General features: G+C 47.2%; 2 protein-coding genes across 3 annotated transcripts in view; one reads left to right on the top strand and one right to left on the bottom strand.

Moving 5' to 3' along the window:
- The window catches only part of LOC135902574 (uncharacterized), a 29,244-nt gene extending 29,104 nt beyond the window's left edge, over window positions 1–140 (bottom strand). The window contains exon 1 of the mRNA XM_065432748.2: window positions 13–140. The gene's annotated coding sequence lies outside the window, so the exon portion shown is untranslated. The remainder of the gene's footprint in view (window positions 1–12) is intronic.
- CngA (Cyclic nucleotide-gated ion channel subunit A) overlaps window positions 1–20,082 on the top strand; it is a 371,493-nt gene that overhangs the window by 214,655 nt on the left and 136,756 nt on the right. The gene's annotated exons all lie outside the window — the stretch shown is intronic.

The following is a 20,082-nucleotide window of genomic DNA, read 5'->3' as shown; positions in this document are numbered from 1 at the left end:
TGATCAACTTACAAAAGCCGTTTGAGTCCGTAAGGGTGAAATTAAGCAAATCCATGTCGTGCACATTTCTGGCTGAACCTCCATACTTGCACCTCCCGTTCACAGAGGCTTGCACCAAGTTCATTTAAAAAATTTTTGCGCACCTGTATGGCACACCTGTATGTCCTGTGATGAGAGCCTGCTGCTGTCACCTTAAATAATTCAAGGGCCGCAAAAATTGCAAGATCTGCTGTTTTTTTTTCGTAGCTACTGCTAGCGTACTCACACACCGTTGGAGCAAGTGCGCAGCCGTTAGACATGTATAGGAAAGCACCAGCTGTCACTAAGCAACCATTACAGCTGCCTCGATGCGTCCTATTCGAGCGACGAACGAGTGGGCGGAGACGGCGGCGCTGTACCCGTCAGGTAACTCCCCAAATGAATGTCTGCTAAAAGAGAAGGCAATTTCGTAGCGTACCGTGGCATTCAGTCTTCGAGACTGACGGCACCGAGGTTTCATTAGTGCGACGCGGCCGGGAGCCTTGAAGACTGGCTGCAATAAGGAAGGAAAGTGTGTTGGGGAAAGACGTCTTTCTGTGAACGTTGTGGTTTTCGGGTCTGCGACTGTGACTACAGCATGCTGCGATACGCCCGGGTAACGCTCAAAGGAGTTATATGGCGTGACATTTCTTTTCCGACGTTCCAATTTTTTCTTTAAACAAAGGCAGTCCGACTCGAAACCATAGAAAAAAGAAATGTTCAAGCAATCTTCAGGGCACTCTAATTTACTACAGTCAAACGGCTTTATAGCGAACTGCTTCGGGCTTCTGAAATCATCCCTTAATCGTCGCTACGTTGTAAAGCTATCGCACTGCATAGCTCACAGAAGAACTGGGACAGGATGTTTTATTCGGTATATACGTAATTTCGTCGTAGATGCATTCGTTGTAGAGACGCTCGACTATGTATTGTCTTTTCTTGCGAAGCAGTTTCGCTTTTGTTTCCCAGTACGTGTATGTCTTGTGATGTTAGGACGCAGAAGCTGGTCATGTGGGAGCAGGACATCACAACGTTTTCACATTCATTCTGGCTCCCTTGGCCGTGTGCTATGCCGATACTCGTTGCACAGCTCTCTCCGGCAGCACAACACACCTCCGAGCGAGTGGGAGCGAGTGCAAAAACGCCGCTATGTTCTGTTGCCACGTGACCACCTTCTGCGTTCTGACGTCACGAGACATACACGTACCGGGAAACAAAACAGAAACTGGTTCGCAAGAAACGAGAATACAGTAAATTACTTAGAGCGTTCTGAGGCTTGCAAGTATTTTTTCAAGGATTTCGAATTGGACGACCTTCACTTAACGCAAAAGAAAAGTGAGACAGAAAGAAAGTTGAGAATGTGATGACACTCCTTCTGCTGAATTAGTTACATTTGGTTATAAATGAGTTGAGTACGTATGTGCTATATAAGGGTTGATCATTATTAAGTTTCCCGTATTTTTTAAAGATCGCCTGTTCCAGATAGCATAATGCGCTGTTGGTCCACTTACTTATCTTCGTGCATTGAAGCACAAAGGTAACTGGAATAACCGTGTGTTTCGTCTCACACTTTTGGGAAATAATATATCAAAAATATTGTCATCCTGTAAATTAATTTCAAATGGATACTTTCAAGCCTTGCAAGCTCACCGGCTACAGTTAGTAAATTGGAATATATGATTTATGCAATATACACAATTAACTGATTAGGTAATTTTTGGTGGTTACTTGAACGTGTGTTTTCATTTCTCGTGCTAGTAATATCCGCCTCCTCGTACAATGCGGATCAAGGCCGATAATGATGGTATCTGAAACAGGCGATCTTTGAAAATTCCGGAAAACATAAAAATTATCCCCCCGTATATTGGCGCGTATACTTGCTTGCTTTTCTTCCCCCGAGGATCATATTTCACCCGCTAACAGCTGAAGGTTATGACTGAGCGCAAGACGTGCCTGCTTAATCTGGAACCTACTCGAATGTTACCGTTGATTCCATCTGTTGACTATGTTCACGCCGGACCTTGTGTAATTAGACTATGTGGGCGACGTGAATAGTGTGGTACTTTCTGGTAGCTATACGGACACCAGCGATTACGCTGGAACCTTCATGTATAAAGACCGACATGTTTGATTCGTAGATCAGATTACGACGATCGCCGAGTGTGCTCGAGTGTGCTCGCCGCTATCATTGTACCATGTGCTACCTGTTTTGCGGGACACAGGTTCGACCAATAAAGTTTCGTGACTTGCGTTATGCCACTGTGGCTCTTCAGCCACAACAACGTGACATTATACTAAAGCGATCGTGAAAAGACTGCATGGCTGGTAGTTGCGGAATGTTTTTATTAGCAGCCTTTACATAGTACCCTAGCAGAGGACGCGGTCACTTGGTTAGCAGATGTGATGAAAGTCTCAGCACAATGACCCCGAGATTTTCAGCGCACCGCGGGCAACTACCAATCTCGGAGGTCATGCCGATGAGCCATATAGTTCTCAAAGTTCTAGGTTTGGCGTCAATTCCGGTGAGTGGTAATGACGCTGTTCTTTTTCTTTTCGGTATCGACATCAAAATTTCTGTTTTTGCGAGCTTTTCGTGACTCGTATTTCTAACATAAAGGCTCGCACAGAGGCCTACTATATCTTTACTATCTGAAATTACAGGCGTTTCCATCTATAGGCCGCATCCAAAAGGAGTCAAAAAGGCAGCAAAATGTTGACCGCCGAATAGCTGTCAAGTCTCAAGATTGATTTGGCGACGCTTTAAAAATGTGTGGGGATAGGTGGTGTGGGCGGGGAGGGGGGGGGGAGTATGCTGCTTAATTCCGGTAGAGGTGCCCACCCCCCCCCTAGGTGAGTGGCCGAGATTAAATATGAACACCCAGTTAGTTCCTTCGACAACAAATTCCTATAGAATGGCGATTGCATGACGACTAATCTTCCGGTGCTAAGCTGTGCTATAGTTTCAGGTGTAAAAGTCTTCATCGAACTATTTTTTAGAGTACCCGCCGTGGTTGCTCAGTGGCTATGGTGTTGGGCTGCTGAGCACGAGGTCGCGGGATCGAATCCCGGCCACGGCGGCCGCATTTCGATGGGGGCGAAATGCGAAAACACCCGTGTGCTTAGATTTAGGTGCACGTTAAAGAACCCCAGGTGGTCGAAATTTCCGGAGTCCTCCACTACGGCGTGCCTCATAATCAGAAAGTGGTTTTGGCACGTAAAACCCCAAATATTATTATTATTATTATTTTTTAGAGTGTACCTATCCGCGAGTTTGTTTATTTACTTATTTATTAGCATGCTTTGTTAACTTCTCTTTAACTTGCTAAACTTCAAAGCTCATAGGCATTGCAAAATGGGTAGGCTTTGAACATAGAGGAAAATATGTACAGCAAAATGTGAAACTTTCTCACGTGCCGCTGTCATTGAAGCTGGACGTAATATTAACGGCAGCTAGAAGCGGTAAGGCCGGTAAGACGTCATCAGTTCTGGCTTTCATTAGGAATGAAATCATGGAATATTCTGGTTCTGTAAGAAGGCGCACTATATTCCAGTCCGTACATAGCAATCAACGCTGTAGAAGCTGGAGAGACTTCTTACGGTAGCTTCGTTCGCTCTTGGATATAGTTAGATGTTTCTTTACCACAATTGTGTGCAATTGTCTCCTATACAGGCTCAGTTGTGAGCGAAACAAGTTTCAATCCTTAGAAACAAACGCACTGTGTTATACGGCTGCTAATGCGTTGTTTTAAATCATTTTTATTTTTGTTGTTCGTTTCGTTATTTGCAATTCGTCCCGAGGAGCCTCATGTGCATGCTCGTGCGAGTGAACGCTGTTGCCGTGCAGTGAAGCATGGACGGAGCGCCGCGCAGTTATACCTTTGCTTGACCGAACTTCTTGCGTAGTTTCCACAGCGTTGACTGTTATGTATGGAACGGAGTATAGGTTTTGGGCTGTGGTTGGAGCATGATGAGCTGTTCGTAGGAGCTCATACCGTCTAGATAGCGTCGGGGCTTACTAAATGTAGTAGCACTTGTAAAGAAGTCGTAACCGAGCGCACTTACGACGCGATGCCAAGTCGCGTAGACTATATGCTTCATAGACATGACGTGAGCATACCCGGAATAAATTATCAAGACGAAAGATTGCCACTGATACGCTCGTAAAAGAAGCTCATGGCAAATAATATAGGAGAGGCCCAGGCTCACGCGAGGGTACCGGATTTCTTTTAATCCTTCACAAAGCCGCAGTTAACGTGGGAGATTGTAAGAGTATTTTCGGGCGAAAGCATTAATGAAATCATTGGACCGTGAAAGCAAGAATTTAGGCCTATAGGGCTCTTAAGAGGCCACTAAAGACGCTGAGGACTTATACAAAGAACTACTACTGCTGTAATGGTGGGTATACAAAGTTGCTCCCCAGCGAACCTCTTATCTCATCCATCCACTCGGCAGATAACACAGGACGTCGTCTCGAACAAGTTCAAGGAGCTGTAGGAGTCGCCCATACGCTACATCTTTTTGCCTCGCCATTTGGACTAATCTCCCTCGTGTTTCATGAACGTTTCAGGGGCCGAATTCGCGGCACTTCTTATTCGTAAGGGCTGCTCGCCATTCGCCGGTCAGCTTCACCAATATGTCGAGCAGCAAGATTGGCTGGAAACTATATCCTCTTCGAACGGTTCTAGCGAAACAACATTTTTTGTATGTGAATACGGGCTCGTAAGAGCTGCGATTACCGTAGGAAAAGTTTTTTGCACGTATACCTGTCGGCATTTCAACAGCGCGTAGCTTAAGCACTTAAGAATCTCGAGGCTGCTATTGAAGATTGTATGTTTTGCGCGCCATATTGAAGAGGAAACGATGAGCGAAGTTGGTAGCTTTTCTTCGATCATGCAGACATCATGTGTCGCAGCATAGTGACGGCAGAAAGGCGGTTAGAAAAGAAAAACAGAAAAAAGCGAATTGAGGAACGGCTCTTACGCTGCAGGCTCCTCTTCTAAGTGTAAATATATTCGAATGTTCATGCATTGAAAGCTCTGTTCTTGCGTTGTGTGTTGAAAAGTGAGCATGAAAGATGTCTGGAAAGCGACTCGAAAATTTGTGCTAATGAATCTTGAAGTGACCCACAAGTAAACGCCTCCTCAGAACACGGAGAGTGAGTGGTCCGTACAACGTAATTCCTGGACGTGCATTTTATGCTTTAGTTGCATTTTTTTTTGGCAATGTGCCTTCGATTCCGAAAGTTGACCTGGTACAGAAACGTTGGTAGTTTGCGCGCTATTCTGGATAAATGAAACTCGAACAAGTTAGGACTAACTAGAACGGTTCCGCGCAGTTTCAAGCCTTCACCATCCTTGGCGAAAGGATAGTTTCGGTACAAAATCACTCTCATGTGTTATTAGCCGTAATAAATGTGTTATATTAGCCTTTCATTTCTTTTATTTCTGCACTATAGTTCATATCTGTAGGGTCTAAATGTGAGTCCTCAGATGTTCCCAACACACGCGACACTTTTGCAGTGGTTGCGAAGGATAACGATTTACGCCGTTACAGCTATTATGTCAAATGTCATTAAGGTTCTAAACGTAACACATCTTCTGTAATGGGACGTATGTATGCATATACAAATGAATACATTGTCCGGTATTCAACCCGGGGAGAAACTCCATTATATCGAAAGGACTCGTGGGAAGCGTTTCCAGCCCCACCAGCCCACGTCCATCTCCTCCACATAACCCCGAGTCTAACATTCATCTTAACCTAGATGGTATTCTAAGTGAAATGCGACGTTGTCTAAGCCGAGCAAGGAATGGAACAAATATGCGCTTGTCCATTAGGCTAAAAGAATAGATGCCGAGAGGAAGGAAACCCATGCGGGGAGTGCCATTGAAGAAGTTAAATGAACTAAGGAGCATAGTAACAGCGTCGGTATAGGGCAGGACATTTACGGAAGGCCGTGCTAATGGGGGGCCTTCCCTTTGTCGCGCAGCAGACCTAATTAGGCTATCGTGATCATTAGTTTCCCTGTTGTAAAATGTCGCGCACTTAAATCACTTCTTGTTTTTTTTTCTTTTTACCTAAATAATTTGTCGGTGTCAGGCGAACCGAAGATATCCTTTTGCTATTTTATTTTGTTATGTCGAATATGCGCTTTATCCCATCTGTAACTTCCCTGCAACGTTGTGACCACGAACGTACGTACACGGCACGTCAGCTTCATAACTGGCATCGCGAACTCGTTATGTGATTAACGTTTGCTATTGGCATTTAACCAATAGCGGCACAAATCTGGATAATTTTCTGCCCATCTAATAACAGCTTCTCGTGCTTGCGGCGTCTCCTTCTTTCTGGGACTAGTGCGAAGTGCAAAGGTCTACGTTGTTCCCTCTTCGCACTCCAGGTAGAACACAGCTGATGGCGCAATGGACGCATATTACGTGCTTCCGGAGCTTATACATACATATATATATATATATATATATATATATAAAGATATATATATATATATATATATATATATATATATATATATATATATATATATATATATATATATATATATATATATTGCCGCCAGCATTACGAGAAGACAAAGACGACCGACATATCCCAACTGCGTAGCCGCCACACCGCGAGCGTCAAGCAAAGCACCGCAAGGCAACGCTCGGCCGGTGCTGACAGGCCGGTGGCTCGTGCGCGAGAATCGGACGATTGGCACGCGACAGCAGGCGAGAAAGAGGAGGACGGCGTTCGAAGGAGCGAAGCTCGAGGGACGTTTTTGTTGTTGTTGAGTGCTCAGTCGGTTTTTGTTGACGGGCACAAGTTCGCCCACCATAAATCAGTTTTCGCAGAAACGGCTGTTGTAACTGTTGGTTACATATCTGGTGGAGGTGCTGGGTATGATTCCAAGCCCCACACACGCAAGGGAAGATAGCCCGGATCCCCGAAGTTTGGAACCAACAGAATTAACGCCTGTCCACCAACGCACGAGTCGCCGCATACGAGGTGAGGCCCCCGAGTTTGGTCCTCTTGCCGATTCACCAAGAGCAGCGGCGGCAGCCAGCCGAGGTACTAGTGCGATGGCTACTCAAATAACCCCTTCTCACGTCGTCGTTGACTCACCCCGGACGCCAGAATCCTTCCACGGAGACACATTTGAGGATGCCGAGGACTGGCTCGAAAACTTCGAGCGTGTCGCCAGGTGTAACGGTTGGGACGAGTCAAAGAAACTCCGGTATGTGTACTTCGCGCTGGAGGAATCTGCACGCACGTGGTTTCAGAACCATGAAGCGTCGCTATCATCGTGGAACGACTTCCGACGAGAGCTGCTAGCTACATACCCGAGCACGGACCGCCGAGAGAGGGCAGAAGCCGCTCTTCAGGCGAGGAACCAGCGGAACAACGAAAGTGTGACCATGTACATTGAAGACATGACCCACCTCTTCCGCCGAGCCGACCCAAACATGGCTGAGGACAAGAAATTGCGGCACCTAATGCGCGGTGTGAAACAGGAACTCTTTGCCGGCCTGGTTCGTAACCCGCCCCGCTCTGTAGCCGAATTTCGATCAGAGGCGACGACGATGGAGAAGACGCTGCAGCAGCGTGCGCGGCAGTACAACAGAGATGTATGCGTCGCATCATTTGACGTTGGGTCAGGAGCCCTCCCCAACAACATGGACATCCTACGCGAAATGGTGAGGTCCGTCGTACGAGAAGAGCTGCAGAAACTGCAGCTGGCCCAAAGCCCTCCTACGGTGTCCTCCCTTACTGATGTTATACGTGAAGAAGTCCGGCAAGTAATTTGTGAGCCAGAGCCTCAGGTACGGCCCCACGCACAGCCAGAGCGTCAGCCGCGGATGTCGTACGTCCAAGCTTTACGTCAGGACCTGGGACGCGCCGACTTTGGACGAACGGCCACAATACCCCAGGTACTTCCTCGCAATGTGCAGCCCATGCCAGAAGGAAGCCCACGTAAAAGCGATGTGTGGCGCACTGCAGACCGGCGTCCCCTCTGCTATCACTGTGGAGAGGCTGGTCACCTATACCGGGAATGCCAGTATCGCCGAGTAGGACTGCGTGGCTTTTCTGTGAATGCACCTTGCCCTCGAAACGGTGAGCGCCCTTATGAGATTGAGGCATTTTTATCTACGCGCCAAACTGTTCGGAACACCCAGCAACATGAACATCGATCAGCAGCGCCTATGCGTTATAGGTCGCCCAGTCCGCGTCCCGCTTCCATTTCACCGAGGCGACGCTCCCAAAGTCCGCGACGGGAAAACTAGAGCCAGCGACCTGTGGAGGCAAGGCCGCTGACGCCCGGAACACCGAAGGCCCTCCATCGCCAATCCGACAAGACGACGGCAGTGACGAAACGACGGACAAGTGCAGTGATGACACCGTTACTTCCGAGTTGCGCGTCATCATCGACGACTTCGAAGTGACTGCATTGATAGACACTGGTGCGGACTATTCAGTCATTAGCAGTGTACTCGCCAGAAAATTGAAAAAGGTATTGACCCATTGGACCGGATCTCCAATACGTACAGCGGGGGGACACTTAGTCGACCCCGTAGGAATGTGCACAGCAAGAATCAAAATTAGAGGCTTTACATACGTCAGCAGCTTTATTGTTCTCCCTGAGTGTTCCCGTGATCTGATACTGGGCATGGACTTTTTGCGAACGAATGGCGCAATTATCGACTTGCAGGAATCACGCGTGTTGTTTTCCACAGAAAATGCTGTTTCCATTTCTGATACAGAAGAGCCACATATTTCTTCTCTCCGTATTGTGGATGAAGACGTGACGGTGCCGGCACGGTGCAGTATGACTGTCGTTGTAAGGAGCGACATGTTTCGTGACTATGAGGGACTTGCAGATGGAAATATCGGGCTGCTACTGGAAAAGCAAATATGCGTGGCAAGAGGCCTAGTTCACCTGCGTAACGGATATGCGGACGTCCTTTTGACTAACTTTGGCAATGAGGCACAACAAGTGGCGAAGGGAACCGCCATAGCGTCTCTTCATGACTATGCACAATTTGCAGATGTGTCAACCCTCGATGCAGCATCACCAGCTTCTGCCACCTTAGACAGTGTCCTTACCTCTATCGACATTGACCGAGAGCTGTCATCACTACAAAGAGATGAGATTGTGAACTTGGTCACAGAGTTTGCGGAATGCTTTTCGACTTCATCGAAAGTCCGTCGTACTCCCGTTGCAAAACACCGCATTGTGGTCGAAGAACCTGCAAGACCAGTTCACCAACACCCGTACCGCGTAGCTCCAAAGGAAAGAGAAGCGATAAGAAGTCAAGTACAGGAAATGCTCAAGGACGACGTAATACAACCATCCAATAGTCCATGGGCATCTCCGGTAGTCCTAGTCAAAAAGAAGGATAACACCCTACGATTTTGTGTTGACTACAGGAAACTCAACCTCGTCACGAAGCGGGATGTTTATCCACTCCCCCGCATCGACGACACCTTGGACAAACTACGCAATGCTTACTTCTTCTCTTCTCTGGATCTCAAAAGCGGATACTGGCAGATAGAAGTGGACGAGCGAGATCGCGAAAAAACGGCATTTGTGACACCGGATGGTTTATACGAGTTTAAGGTGCTTCCATTTGGTCTGTGTTCTGCGCCAGCCACTTTCCAACGGATGATGGACACTGTTCTCTCCGGACTGAAATGGCAGTCGTGCCTCGTCTACCTTGATGATGTGGTGGTCTTCTCCACTACATTCGAGCAGCACGTGCAGCGACTGAGAGCAGTTCTGGATGCTATTCGCACGGCGGGATTGACCATAAAACCTGAAAAATGCCACTTCGGCTTTCGCGAGCTCCGCTTCCTCGGACACATTGTCAGTGCTGAAGGCGTCCGTCCCGATCCTGAGAAGATCACTGCAGTAGAAATGTTTCCGAAGCCAAGAGACAAAAAAGCTATTAGACGTTTCCTGGGACTGTGTGCCTACTACAGGCGTTTCGTAGAAAATTTTTCTAAAATTGCCGAACCACTCACGCGACTGACAAAAGAAGATGTCCCTTTTTCGTGGGAGAAAGAACAAGAAGACGCCTTCTCTGAACTACGACAGCGTTTGCAGAGTCCTCCTATACTTGCCCATTTTGATGAAAATGCCGAAACGGACATCCACACCGACGCGAGTAACGTTGGTCTCGGTGCCATACTTATTCAGTGGCAGAATGGAGAAGAAAAAGTCATTGCGTACGCAAGCCGTACCTTATCGAAAGCCGAGACAAATTACTCGGCTACAGAAAAGGAATGCCTGGCGGTTATATGGGCCATCAGTAAGTTCCGGCCTTACTTATATGGCAGACCGTTTCGAGCCATAAGCGACCATCACTCATTGTGCAGGCTGGCGAACCTCAAGGACCCTTCTGGAAGACTCGCTAGATGGAGTTTGCGTCTCCAGGAGTATGACATCACGGTCGTTTACAAGTCCGGTCTCAAGCACAATGATGCTGACTGCTTATCACGCGCACCAATCGAAACTACGTCACCTGAATACGAGCAAGATTTCCCATTTCTTGGGGCTGTGAACACGACGGAAATGGCTCATCATCAGCGTACTGATCCGGAATTACTCCTGCTCATCGAGTACCTGGAGGGTCGACAAGTGAAAGTGCCTCGAGTTTTCGTTCGCGGATTGTGTTCGTATGTCCTCCTGAACAACGTCCTCTACAAACGAAACTTAGAGCACAGTGGTGAGACGTTTCTACTTCTCGTACCATCATCGCTGCGAGCTGAAATCTTAGAAGCTTGCCATGACGACCCTGCAGCTGGCCACTTAGGCGTTAGTAGGACTCTGGCGAGAATCCGCCAGAAATATTACTGGCCGAAATTGATGAATTCAGTGCAGCACTATGTCAAATCGTGCCGAGATTGTCAAAGACGCAAAACACCGCCACTCAAACCAGCAGGTTTTCTGCAACCGATACAGCCACCAACAGCGCCATTTGAGCAAATAGGAGTGGATTTACTTGGACCATTTCCAGTTTCAACCTCAGGAAAGCGGTGGATTGTGGTAGCAACCGATTATTTGACCCGGTATGCTGAGACCTGTTCTCTTGCAAAAGGAACCGCCATTGAAGTGGCTCAGTTTTTTGTCACACACATAGTATTACGACATGGCGCACCTAGGGTACTCATAACAGACAAAGGAACAGCTTTTGTGGCCCGTTTGATGCAGTCTGTTATGAAACTAACACATACTGCTCATAGGAAAACCACAGCGTACCATCCACAAACAAACGGCCTGACTGAACGGCTCAATAGAACGCTCGCTGACATGATCTCAATGTACGTGGACGTCGAGCATCGGACATGGGACAGTATTCTACCATATGCCACCTTTGCGTATAATACTGCAGTACAAGAAACGACACATTTCACGCCATTTGAACTTGTTTACGGTCGGACAGTAACAACGACACTGGACGCGATGTTACCTGTAGACAACAGCACCGAAGACGACCCTGACGTTAGCGAGTACATAGAAAGGGCAGAAGAAGCACGGCAGTTGGCAAGGCACCGTATCATACAACAGCAACACGTGGACGCAAACCGGTATAACCTAGGGCGAAGAGAGGTACAGTACAACCCCGGAGACAAAGTGTGGGTATGGACGCCTATACGTACACCCGGCCTTTCGGAGAAGTTACTGCGCCGTTACTTTGGCCCCTACAAAGTACTTCGCCGGTTAAGTCCCTTAAACTACGAAGTAACTCCTGAAGGCCAAGTCTGCTCCACACGACGCAGAACTCGCCCAGAGGTCGTACACGTAGTACGAATGAAGCCATACTACGAACGACATTAACAGAAGTTGCACATACGACCAAGCCTAGCACCGGCCATCCTCTGACCACTGTCCTTCCAAAGCAGTTGGCCTCCCTAGGCCTTACCTACGCATCGGGACGATGCTTCTTCGGAGGGGGCTAATGCCGCCAGCATTACGAGAAGACAAAGACGACCGACATATCCCAACTGCGTAGCCGCCACACCGCGAGCGTCAAGCAAAGCACCGCAAGGCAACGCTCGGCCGGTGCTGACAGGCCGGTGGCTCGTGCGCGAGAATCGGACGATTGGCACGCGACAGCAGGCGAGAAAGAGGAGGACGGCGTTCGAAGGAGCGAAGCTCGAGGGACGTTTTTGTTGTTGTTGAGTGCTCAGTCGGTTTTTGTTGACGGGCACAGGTTCGCCCACCATAAATCAGTTTTCGCAGAAACGGCTGTTGTAACTTTTGGTTACATATATATATATATATATATATATATATATATATATATATATATATATATATATATATATATATATATATATATATATATACAGATGTTTCCGATTTCTTTCTCGCCGGGGCTATTTATTCCCAACTGTCCAGCCAGTCTTGCTTTTTTGTTAGGAACAAGCATATTACACCGGCAAGCAATGATGTGAATGAAATTAAGCTGGTCTGTTTTTCTTATATTTGAAATGTAGAATTGCTTATGAATGAATGGTTAACTTTGTGCTAGAAAGAGAGATACACGGGGGTAGGGGGGCATAGGCAAGGACGTTAACCGGAGAAGATTCATGTTTGCTACCTTGAGTTGGGGGGAAGGGGAAGAGAAATGAAAGATGGAAAGAATAGTGGAGAAAAAAAATCAAAGGCGCCAAAAATAAATAGAGGAGGTTGGGAACTTCCGTGAGAACTAGTCTCTCTGATAGGCTACTCGAATGCAAAAATTTCAAGAGTGCCTCTACTGTCTTGTGATGTCATGACTGTATAGGTCGGCGTTCCAGTGCTGTCTGCACCGAAAGCGGGCAGTCGTTATATGCTTAATAAGGGAAAGAAAACATAACGTGTCGCCCCGGGAAGCTGCACTCATAATTTCCGCAGGAGGCGCGCGATGCTCTAACACTGGCAGCTATAACTGCCTCCTCAAAGCATGCGAATGCTTCAGGCTACCGCATTTGTTCCAATATATTTCATTTTCTTTCTTTTTAATAATGGTACACAAAATGATCGACCGGCCTGTATTCGTGAATAAAGCTAGCAAATGTACCAAGATAACGGAGTTGCTCCGTCGCGCCTGCTCTAAAGCCAGCCTGAAGGCTTTAAAAAAAATGCTGCATATCCAAGGCGCTCGATGGCACCGCGGACGACGTCGTCTGGGGTGGTGAGGACGCCTGCGAGGAATCCGATGAGGAACCGCTCCATTGGCAGTTCCGACGAGGATGCAACTTGTGGCATAAATGAAGGTGTGTCGTGTTTAAAGATCTTCGTTAAAAAAAGATATGGGTTAACCTATGTACACAGTTATTTTGTAGCTGAGTTGAACATATCGGGTCTCTATCTTCAGCTGCACAAATAAAGGAAATTGCAGCAGGTCCTCGGGGCGCTCGAAAGGCGGGGACCCAGCGAGCCGGCAACGGCGAGCGGTGACCCATGCCGAGTAACGGCGACTTCGTAGATGACGTAGGCCCTCGTCGGGGCGCGCGAGCGCCCAACTGCAGGCACAAATAAAGCTCACTCCAATCCAATCAAATCCGATCGCGAGCACAATTCTAACCTTTCATTTATATTACTCGATGAGGCGGCCACTACTTCTACTTGAAATCAAGAGTGCTTAATTGAATAAATAACCTAATTACGCTAATCAACCTTTAATTAATTATTTAGGGCACATATTTCAGTATAAGAATTGTAGCCGGTTCCACTTAGAACGGATTATCCGGACTCCAGCAGTCTCTAGATATTCATTTTCAAAGCCTCAGAGGAAATGCACTGGCGTTCGAGTTACTTTTGCTCTTGAATGCAAAAAACCAACATTAAAAAAATAGTAAGTTTAACAACAGTGCACCTTTACCGCAACTTTGCGCTTATCGCAAAACCAGTGGCACCCTCAGGGTTCGTTCGAAGTAGATCTTCCTTGCAACCTCACTAGCTACAATTCGTAGATTGAAATACGTGCCATAAAGTAATTAGGCAATGAGGTAATTAGCATAATTTTGTTAATTATTCAATTAGCCACTTGTATTTTCTCGTGGAAGTAATAGCTGCCCAATCGATTATTTCAGATCAAGGGTTAGAATTGCGCTATTTGCCACAGACAATTTTTTAAAATGTGGTGCAGCTGAAAAAGAAAAGACATGCCTTGTAGAGAAGTTACTTAAAAGAAAAAAAATACTGTATTAATGTTACAAGCGGCCTTCAGCAGAATGAACGGGACTACGGAACACTTTCCTTTTTAAGGCGTTCGAAGAGAAAAAGTTGTACCTGCGGGTACACGTGTAGAAGCACGTAGGTGGCTGCGATGAGTCACGACAATGTAGGATGTGCACGGCATCACTAAGTCAGCGCTGGCCCCAGTCTCGAGGGATTATTGTCATAGTGTGCAAGATAACCAGAAACCCGGTGTACTACAAACCCGCCATAAGTAGATGGTCACCACTGCTTTCACCACGAGATGCAGAACGTCACGGCATTTGAAAAGTATGCCAGATAATAGAGTGTTTTAGTTGACCGTCTTTAAGGTACGCTCCGCTCCGAGCTGCCCCGCTAAGCCACAGTGGAGCGGCGGGCGATTTTCACGTTTTAGTTATACGTTTAGCGTAGCGGAGTGGACCTATCGTAGTTGCAGCGCCCCCTGGCTAAATTCAGGGCAATTAAAGAAAATAAAAACACTTTATGATCACTCTTATACAGTAAAACGTATATATGTATATATATATAACTTATTTCTCCATGAAGTATCTAAACGTGCGCTTGTAATGCGTTACCGGTCCATTTTTTCCAATGGAAAATAAAGCGCCGTCTTTGGGGAACGCCACGTGTTAGCCAGCGCGCTTGCTTTCTGCATCCAATACAATCCGTTCTGACGCCAACGCTAGCCAAAGTGCTGCGCGGTACCCTCCGCTCAGGCAGCTTCTAAGCGGACCGTGTTCCTCGCTCCGCTATCCCGCTTACGGCTAAGCGGACGGCGCATGCGCATTCGCGCTTCCGCTCCGCTTAACTGCTTAGCGGAGCGTAAACGCGCTCAGCTAAAACACTCTAATAGCCGCGCACAACAGAGTGCAAGCGCAGAGCAAGGTGCGGAATGTTGTCGTAGGTAAATAAAAGAGGATTTTTTTTTGACAACTTGTAACCACCTTGTTCTAATGCCAGCAATAACCCGACATAGATGAGGGCAGCGTTGCCTGGACACTCGCACAAACACTCGCACGCACAGTGTGCATAGCCGCACCCATAGAATATACACACATAGGAAAAGCAGCGGCTGCCTCATTTCGATGGGGGCCCGAATGTGGCAGTGGAAAAAAGTATGTCGTGCACTGGGTGCACGTTGAAGATCTTTGGGTGGTAAAAATTAACGGAGTCCCCTTCTACATCGTGACTCATAATCATAAGATGGTTTTGGTATGTTAAACCTCAGAACTGAATTTTAATTAACGGCAACCGTTCTCTAACAAACCAAGCATGCTTCGCATTATATACGTAGATGTTGATTGGAGTTGAGTATGCTTAATTTTTTATTATTTTTGTTATTTTTATTATTTTATTACTTTTTATTAGCGCAAGGGTAGAAGCGGCCGCACTTACATCGTCGATTTCACTTCACCCGGGCGGCAGTGCAAAGGCGAAGCAAGTGCTTAACTAATGCCACAGGTGGCCGCATTCTGTGAAGGCTGGAATACGTAATCCGTGCCACCACGCACACTTCAAATGAAGAAAGGTAAAGGCGTCGCTCTGAGCGCGCGGGGCAGCTGCGGATTCCTTGGAGCCTCGCTTCATCCATTGTGCCTCATTTTATTTATATTCAATAAAGTTTATATTCAACTCCCTCGCTGCATAGCGAGCAGTAATTGCGTTTTCTGTGCGCTTCACGTGTCTTCGAGGCATTCAATACGTGCAACTGAGGCGCCCACCCAAGCGGGACTGTTGCGCTCGTTATTTCTTTTGTGGCGGTGGCTGTTCGCAGTCAGCGTGTCTTCACAAGACCCGCAGAGGGCAACCCCTCTCTGCGGGTCTTGTGTAAAAAAAAAAAAAAGAACGGTTCAGAAAAGGTGCGTGGCACCACAAATAAAAAGGTGCAGGTGCTGTCAGTTATGGTGTGCGGGCGGCACCCACTCGCATCAAGGTTCAGGGGTGCACTGCACCACTGTAGCACCTTGCCTTGCATCCCGCTCAGTCGAGCACGGAGGTGCAGGGCTTACCGCTGCACTTCGGGGAAAGGCAACGCGAGGAACTCGTTTTCACCCCACCGCGTCGAATGCGCATAGTGCCTTCTGGAGCTCCCTGGGCTTCATCAGATGAGCCTCTTGACATGTTTAATTATCCGTGACGCCTCGCGAAAACATTGCAGAAGCTGCAGCGCACACATTCACACTTCTACTAACGTGCAAGTCCAGAGGGAAGCTAGATAGTATGGAAGCTGGGGCAGCGAAGGGGGAACACCGACGCAGTCGCTAAGGGAGTGAATAGCCTTGCCCCTCTCGCAGTTCCGGTACCGAGGGGTGGAGATAGGGTAAGGTGACGGGAGAAGGCAAGGAAAGGCTACTGCTACATGTATAGACACAAGAGCGGTTGCGGGAAATCTGATTAAGTTTAAGTTCAAGAGGTCGCGGTATGGTATGTTTTTGCCATTTCTGAAGATTAAGCGCCATGCAAATATGTCAAGCGGGCATCTTACGCATGGCGTGTAGAAGCAGAGCCGAATTAATAAAAGCGCACCGCAGGGTCTAGGCGACACTACGGAAGCGGTCGTGTGTCAAATCAACACTTTTGTGCCCGCTGCATAGCTTTGCGACTGTGGCATTGCTAGAGGTTGCGGATTTGAGCCCGACCACGGGAGCCGATGTTCGGAGGGGGCGAAATAGAAAACGCACGTGCACTTAGATTTTGGGACACGTTAAGAACGTCACGGTGTCAATATTAATCCGGAGTCCACCACTACGGCGTGCCTCATAACCCAATTGGGGTTTTGGGACGTACAGCCCCCTAATCCAAATAAAGTTTAATACTTCTGCCATGGTTGAATGTGTCGTGTGAGGCAATGACAATGCTCAACGCTGTGAGAGGTTATGAAGTATGGCGCACAACAATGCCTCAAACAAACAGCTCTCCCTGTGCGTTCTGTGTACTACGCAGACAAACAGCAGTGGTGCATGCAGCTCACCACTCTCGTGTTGGATTAAACGGGGAAGAAGTTAAACATTCGCCATCCACGTCACCGTGAAGTCTCGTCAAGCAAAGCAAATAGCGCAGAAAGCTTCGCTTACATCAATTCCTACAATGCGTGCGAACCGCATATTTTTGCTTCTTTCCTTTCTTACCGAGATGAAGCCGAGGGAGCATAAATGGTCTGCGCACCACTGTTTTCTCCTGCCAGTGCAGATTACTTCCAGAGAGTGATGCGGGAAGCTTTGGCGCGTCTTATCTCAAATGACAACCTTTCTATGTGTCAGAATTTCGTCTTTGTTTTGTATTTTTGTATAATATTTATAAGGCTCCTGACAGAAGATACTTCATTACACAGGCACTTCTATGGGGAAAGAGGTAGCCGGCGCTATTCGGAAGGAAGGAAGGAAGCAGAAATAAACGAAAAGACAGGGAGGTTGCCCAGGTCTCAGACCGGTTGGCTACTCTATCTGGTGGAAGGAGATAAGGGGAATAAGGGAAGGTGCTAATCGAATGCGGCAACATGCAAACGTTCTAAATTAAAAATATTAGTTCACGCAAAAGACATTGCAGAATGACGCTTACGTAAATAGCATGCTGCGCCGTCGTAAGGTTTAGGGGGTCACTGGTTCCCTGTATTCCAGTTCTAGTAGTGACAAATATTCTGAATGGTATTCAATTTTGTTTGGCAAGCCTACAGGACGTGCTACGGCAACGTGGCCAACGTGGATACTAATCACAGAGGCTGCAGAAGCCCTACCGCAAGATCTTTTGATCGCGTATCCTATACAGGATGCTTAGCGACTGCAGGGCGTTAAATTTATTTCAGCACGTATGGGTGAGATCAACCGCCTGTTCTCGTTTCAACGTATACATATATGAAAACAAATATGTTTCATCCAATGTACGATTACCTCGTTTGACGCCACAGTGATACACCCAGAATGAATACTCGGCCGTCTACGGGTTGTGAGGAGCAGCACAACTGCAATTGACATCTTATCCTTCCGCTTTTCGCATATCGGAAGTATGTTCTATATACGACGCGCGGGGTCCGAGGCCCTCTGACGCCGCTGAAGATATATTGACTGGAGATACGTACACTTTGGACAAGGAAACTAATGACACGACTGCTTAAAAACCGGTTAGAGAAGGAGATATGTGATACTGTACATGAGGAGTAGCAACAAGTCACGCTGAACCTGTACACGTACTGTTTCGATGCCGAGAACAGTGTTCGAGAGTTGAATATCGGTGACAATGTTCTTAGCCTGCTACCTACAGCTAAGCTTTTTTTTTTTTGACCAAGTGTTCGCGCACATTGCTATTGGCACGATGCTATATATATGCTAGACTTCCAAAATCACGCCTGTCTTTCACTTTTGTATCGTTTTTTTTTTCCTTTGTCATGGCGTTTATCTCTCTTTCTGTCCCCCGAAATCAGGGACAAAAAGAGAGATAAATGTGATAGGAAAGGTAAGGAGGTTAACCGGGAGAAATAATATCGGAGAAATAAAGTAAACTCGCAAGAAAAAATAAAGTGGGAACGAGGCAGCACAGGGATTGTTAAAGCCCAATTAGTTACTCGAACGTACAAGCTTCAATAGCGCTTTGAGCAACTTCTGGTATGAGGACCGTATCGGTCGGCACTCGAAAATTTTACGTTTCTAAAGCGACTAGTAGCTGCCACAGGCCAAGGCTGTCGCGCAACAGGCCTCTAAATAAGAATTGAGCATCACAAGAAACGAAAAGTTAACTTTTGCATTAAATCTCTTCGAAGTACGAGGACAGCTGCTTCAAAGAGGAGCAGTCGTATGTGTGGAGACCATATCGAAGTCCACTGGCTGCGCGAACTACACGATACACGCCACTCAGGAGCAGCCCTCGATCAATACTTATTAGCATTGAAAACGAGCTGCTTCGAAATTGGCCGCCATTCATCCACGGCGCTCGGAGGAGCGACTGCCGTGTCTGCACGGGCCGGCAATTGAAGCGCGGTGCCTCTCTTGGGAAGCATTGCGAATAGGTCGACAGCCTACGAGAAAAAAAAAATGCGAAAATTCATGGCGGGCGAGAGTTCGAGGATAGGACTTCAGACAGGAGCAATTTTATTCTCGGATTCAATGTCTACGACACTGTGTTACCTTGCTATATTTCCCATGTACGTCGTTAACGGCGTGGGTCGCCAAGTATGAATGAGCGGTTTGCATGGAGCGATAAGGTAAGAGTAATTTTGGCATAGGTGAGGACGTGCATTGTGTAGTTAGTCTATACGATCAGACTACATTGCAGTGCTGATTTCCTTGTTTGGGGAATCTCAGAACATTTCTGCAGAAATATTCACTTGCATAATTTTCGTTTTAGTGCTGTCAGCAGTTAGGAGCTCGAAAGTGAGTTTGCTCATTCTGACCAACCTTTTTGTTACGAAGATAACCTCGGTTATCTCGTCACCGTCGTCGGGCTTAATTCTCACCTTCGATATAATCCGAAGGACGAAGAAGGACGCAATCTCGTTTACTACCAGTGGGATTTGAACTCGTGTGTACGCGGCGATGTGGAGTTGCTGTACGCGCGAGCCATGCATTGCGCTATCGCGAGGCTTTCACGCATGGCGATTTGTGCGGCGTTCTGCGCACAAACGCAGACTCCGGGAGTGGTGACTGTTCACGTATTTCGGAGGCCATGACAAACACAATACTGTAGCCGTCAAGGACTGCGCTGTGTGCATCGCGAAGAAGTAGTTCTTGAAAGAAAATAAATAAATGGCGATGCCCCCTAAAAAAAAATTAAGTTATGGGGTTTCACGTGCCAAAAGCACTTTCTGATTATGAGGCACGCCGTAGTGGAGGACTCCGGAAATTTCGACCACCTGGGGTTCTTTAACG

This window comes from Dermacentor albipictus, chromosome 3 (genome assembly GCF_038994185.2).
Source record: "Dermacentor albipictus isolate Rhodes 1998 colony chromosome 3, USDA_Dalb.pri_finalv2, whole genome shotgun sequence".
In the NCBI taxonomy this organism is placed as follows: Eukaryota; Metazoa; Arthropoda; class Arachnida; order Ixodida; family Ixodidae; genus Dermacentor; species Dermacentor albipictus.
This window is presented reverse-complemented; position numbering and strand designations above follow the sequence as displayed.